The sequence below is a fragment of the Ranitomeya imitator genome, chromosome 1, assembly GCF_032444005.1.
Source record: "Ranitomeya imitator isolate aRanImi1 chromosome 1, aRanImi1.pri, whole genome shotgun sequence".
NCBI lineage: Eukaryota > Metazoa > Chordata > Amphibia > Anura > Dendrobatidae > Ranitomeya > Ranitomeya imitator.
The window spans coordinates 764,236,034-764,242,033 of NC_091282.1; positions in this window are offsets into that span (position 1 = coordinate 764,236,034).

A 6,000-nucleotide genomic window follows, 5' to 3' on the forward strand; every position below is an offset into this window, starting at 1 on the left:
GGACAGGTAAATATGCGATACTCACCTGGTCCCGGCATCCGGCTGTCTTCGGTGCCGCAGCCTATTCCTCTATCAGCGGTCACCGGCACCGCTGATTAGAGAAATGAATAGGCGGCTACACCCCTATGGGAGGTGGAGCCGCTTATTCATTTCTCTAATGAGCGGTGCCGGTGACCGCTGATAGAGGGGAAGAGCTGCAGCACCAAAGACCGTGGGATGGCAGGGGGAGCGCCAGGATCGCTGGGACTAGGTAAGTATGCCTCAGCGCCCTCTCCCCCTCACCCGCCGACCCTGCCACCCACCTTGACTCGAGTATAAGCCGAGAGGGGCACTTTCAGCCCACAAATTTGGGCTGAAAATCTCAGCTTATACTCGAGTATATATGGTACTCACCTTCGATGGCCCCCGGAGTCTTCCTGCCTCTCAGCGCTGCTTCCGTTCCTGTAGATGGTGTGTGAAGGACCTGTGATGATGTCGCGGTCACATGACTGCGATGACGTCGCGGTCACGTGACCGCGACGTCATCGAAGGTCCTGCACCCACACCATCTATAGGAACGGAAGCCGCTGAGGAGATCGGCTGTTTGCGGTAGGTGAGTATAACTATTTTTTTACATTTTTTTAAATTATTTTTAACATTCTATGTTTTACTATTGATGTGGCATAGGCTGCATCAATAGTAAAAAGTTGGTCACACTTGTCAAACACTGTTTGACAAGTGTGACCAACATGTCAATCAGTTTTCCAAGCGATGCTACAGATCGCTTGGAAAACGCTAGCATTCTGCAAGCTAATTATGCTTGCAAAACGCTAGTTTTCTGCGGGAATATGCATGCTAATTCCCCATGCGATATACCCACGGCAGTAGGCGCAGAATTGCCGTGGAAATTTCCGCGGCAATTCTGCAACGTGTGCACTTAGCCTTAAACTTCATCACTCCTCTGGAATTTCATTACTGGGGCAGCGCGGACCTAATCCACATTTCCTATGCGGTATACAGTTTTGCTCTTTTTGACAGACAGAGCAGTTGGTCTGCAGAGCACTCCCTGTGTGAGGCAACAGAGGGCCAAGGGGAGCCATAAGGTCTGGCACCCCTGCGTACATGTCAGTGTGGTCACTCACGGCAACCGGTCCCGGGCTGTCTTTTTATTTTCCCGGCTGCGATCCGGAGGATACAGTGTGCTGTGCACTGTGTAAGGTTTTTTTTCTGGACATTAAACACGTTTCGTTTTGAACTTGCTTGGGTCATTGCCTACTCACTGCACAGCGTGGACACCACTGCACTACAGTATAAATAAAATGCCTCATATGGTATGTACACAATGTCAGGAGGTGTCAGTAAAGACAATGTCTTGTATTGTTTCGGGTCAAATCAGGTTATTCGGTGCGGCACTATCATTATTGTGCCATTATTTACATGTAAATAACTTACTTTACCCCAGGGGACATGAATGCCAGAAAGTGAGCCATCATCCCTAATAAACCCCCCGTCTATCAGTACACAATGTGCATTTTCTAATAAATTGTGACTGCTTACCTCACCCCCCCACTCGCACCAACATCTCTCCTCAGCTCATCCCCAATTAAACCTTCCTGTCACTGAACCCCTTTTGACGCAATTCCCAGACTCCTCTCCTCCTGTGTGGAAGAACCAGAAAGGCCTATAGAGCGAGACAGAAACATCATAATTAAGAGACTATTTTAGGAAAGCCTCATCTTTTTCTTCTTTTTCTTTTTTTTTTGAAGCCTTAAAACACCCCATGGTCCTTAAAAAGATAAGATAGATACCTGCGAGCCAAGCTTTTCAGCGACTTCTCCCAAACATGCCGAAAATACGACTATGGAAAGTCAGGACGTGTCTTAAAAAAAAAAATCAGCTTTTAAATTTATTCAGTCTAATGAGGTAGTCTAAATTTCGAGAATGCTAATTCGAGGAGCCTCTTCTGTGGTGGCTGTGGCGGTGGAGGGGGGGAAACAAAACAAGGATGTCACTGCCTCGGAACAAAGTGAATTGCTTATATGACTGACAGTAGGAATTTCTTTCAACATCAGTAAAGAGGAGTGAAATGACAGGTAGAGGGACAGAGACGGAATTATGCCGCGCGCTTACAGTTTGTGTACGATAACTAAGGGACATGCTGACTTGATATACCAACTTAATAAGCTCAGCAGGGGCTAACTGAAAAGATATATGAAACTGTACGGCTATAATCAGTCACCTATATGGTAACAACGAGGAGGGAGGGGAAGGGGAATGCAAAAAAGGCAGAAAGTTGAGAAAGACGATACTGTAAAGAACTCATTTTATTTATTATGTTATGTTTTTGCTTTTCGTGCTTTTTTTCAACACAGGGTAAATTTTTGCCTCCCCCCCCCCCCCCCCAATAAAATCTAGTATGATATAATATATGGTATTTATTGTATACTGAGCATATTGTAAAAATACTGGTGAAGACCTTAGTGTAAAAAGCTCCATGAACTTAAAAAGGTTGTCTTACTAGATATATGTATAGCCCTTTATATCTTGTAGCAAAGCCAGTAGGACAATTTTAAGTTCTAGCTCTGCAGGTCTTGATTAGATGCACCTGACTTGCTTTGACTAAGAACCAGGAAATGGGTTCACCTTTGTGTCAGTCTGCTGGATGCTGAATAGAGTTGAGTGTGCTGCTGGTGAGAGACCAGCCAAAATGTGAGCTATTGCTGGGAGAGAGATGTGCTGGGGTCTGTCTCTGAATGGAGACTGGATGGGTCAGCTGGGAAAAAAGCTGAGAAGTTTGTGTGTTGAAGCTGCAGAGAACTGTGTGGAAGCTGCAGACTGTTCAGTGTAAACTGGGTATGGAGATGAACACTTCTGTTTGGCACTGGAAGCTGTTGGAGCTTGGGCTGAAGGTGATACCGAGACTGATGGGATTGTGCGTCTTCTGTGTATGAAGTTTGCTCCAGGAGAAAGGACTGTAGTCTGTTCTCATGAAAGAACCAAAAGAGTCCGCACCACTTAAACACCTGCAGTGCTGTCGTCCATATCCCTATGTGAGCCGCAGCCGGCAGACGACCTGAAGCCTTCGGGTGCTCATCCAGAGTCACAGCAGTCCTCCAATATCAAATATAGACAAGAGAATGGCACTCACCACGTTAGTTTTTTAGATTTTATTGCAGCATCTTCTGCAGGAGAATGGGAACAGGGGTGCGTGAATGACAACAATCTTTTTGTACGAGAGCGCTTCAACGGGTCACCCGTTGAAGCACACTTGCGCGAAACGATCGTCGTTATTCATGCACCCCTGTTCCCATTCTCCCACAGAAGATGCTGCAATAAAGTCTGAAAAACTACCCTGGTGAGAGCCATTCGTTTGTCTATATTTGATACTGTAATCTGTTCGGTAAGCCCGCACTGACATACAGTCAGGAAAAAAGTATTTAGTCAGCGACCAATTGTGCAAGTTCTCCCACTTAAAAAGATGAGAGAGGCCTGTAATTGACATCATAGGTAGACCTCAACTATGAGAGTCAAAATGAGAAAACAAATCCAGAAAATCACCTTGTCTGGTTTGGCAAGATTTATTTTGCAAATTATGGTGGAAAATAAGTATTTGGTCACCTAAAAACATGCAAGATTTTTGGCTCTCACAGACCTGTAATTTCTTCTTTAAGAGGCTTGCACAATTGGTCGGTGGCTAAATACTTTTTTCCCCACTGTACTGTATATGTTCTTGCTGAATGAACTGTTTATTTGCTGTGATACCTTTATGCACAGAAGAGGCTGTTTTTGGTTTTGAATCCATTAGAGCTTTATGAAAGCAATAAAACTGCATCTGTTTGGACCAAACCACATTGTCTGTGTGAATGCTACCTAATGCCTACCTTAGAGCATGAATCCCTACAATATGTATACCTTGTATGTTTATGAAGATATGCTCACTGGGGATATAATTGGTGGGAAGTACAGAAATTCTGAGAAAAAGGTCCCAAGAAGTTCCCTTTGTATAATAAGCTCCATCCCATTTCCTTCTATGGGACTGATGAAAAGCACCCATCCATCAGTCCCAAAGAAGAGAATGAAGTATTGGTCAAAATTCTCTCTACTGCTCCATTCACATGACCTTGGAACACCCTTTCTCAGGATTAATGGGGTCTGACCACTTGGATAGGTTCTGTGTTCACTAGAGTGCATGCCCATTTGCCTCTCCATTCACTTCAATAGAACTGACGGAGATAGTTATTCCATTAGTCCCATAAAAAAGAACAGAGCAGTGGTCCACAATTCTCATTATTGCTCCATTCACATAGGGGCCTTTGTGATCCCCCTTATCATTGATTGCTGAGACTTCGACTACTGAGGTAGGTTCTGTGAGCAGTACTGCACCATTCACTTCTGCAGGTGCTTCTCACAAAATTAGAATATCATCCAAAAGTGAATTTATTTCAGTTTTTCAATACAAAAGGTGAAACTCATATTATATAGAGTCATTACAAACAGAGTGATCGATTTCAAGTGAAAATTTCTGTTAATGTTGATGATTATGGCTTATAGCCAATGAAAACCCAAAAATCATTGTCTCAGTAAATAAGAATACTTTATAACGCCAGCTTGAAAAATGATTTTAAAATCCGAAATGTTGGCCTACTGAAATGTATGTTCAGTAAATGTGTCACCCCAGGAGTTCAGGTACCACAGTGGTATTGCCTTCCTCTCGGGGAGGGTAATGCCATACCTGGAGACAGGAGGGATCCCTTTGGCAGGTAATCTTACATGCAACATTTTTTGACTGCAGGCCAGAAGGAGAAGCTCTAAACCCGGTTTAAGGGGAACTTTCCTATATACATCCTGTTCTGGAGGAGGAGTCAGTTAGTCTGGTGCAGACGAGTTGACAGTGGACAGTTGGTAGCAGACAGTGAAGGAGCACAGAAGGACTTAGGAGCTAGAGGAGGCTTGCGACTGGGCCTCTCAAAGCTGAGTGCAGAAACTGGGCACCAGGAGCCCGAGGTCGTGAGTAACTACAGGTCCTACGGCAGAATCGGAGGGCAGGAAAATAAAAGAGACTTGCCCATATAATACCTGAGGTACAGCAGTAATCAGAGTCCGGAGTCACCGTGGACAGAGACCCCAAAGAGACGGCTCAAGTTGCCTACTGTGCAGGTACTGTCCCTGGACAGGGAAGAAACAGGACCTTGTTAGAGAGCTAGAAACAGCAAGGGACTACAGACCAGCGTATATTGGAATGCTCCCAAACTGACCTGTCAAGGGGATTTCCACCTGTCTTCGGGCTGCCTGCACTCCATCTTTACCTGTTGCCGGTACCCTGGACTGAGGCGGCTAAACAACAGTAAACCAGGTAAAGACTGCAACCCTGTGTCCTCCATTAATTTGCTGGCATTCACCATCCCTGCCAAACATACCGGGAGCCCTGGGAACACCGCTTCACCTGTGGGAAGCGACACCATTTTTGCTGCAACACCATTGCCCCGAGGACCCCTTTAAGCAGCGTCGGTCACCTCTGACCAAAAACCACAGGTGGCGTCACAAACTTTCATAATTTCCACAACCCCTTTAAAGACGATCCCTTTACTTGGTCGTCCAGTGCAACAGACCGGGTCACTGCCACCGTGACCACCCTTTTAATTGCGACCGGACCCGTTACCAAGTACTCCACTGCTCTGACGGGTGACTCAAATGCACTCAGTACTTGGTCAGGGTTCCTTTGGCATCAATTACGGCATCAATGCAGCATGGCATGAAGACAGTCCGTGGCACTGCTGAGGTGTTATGGAAGCCCAGGTTGCTTTGATAGCAACCTTCAGCTCATCTGCATTGTTGGATCTGGTGTCTCTCATCTTCATCTTTACCATACCCTATAGATTCTCTATGGGGTTAAGGTCAGACAAGTTAGCTGGCCAATCAAGCACAGTGATACTCTTGTTTGTAAACCAGATATCGGTACTTGGTACTTTTGGCAATGTGGAGAGTGCCAAGTCCCGCTGAAGAATTACATTTCCTTCTCCA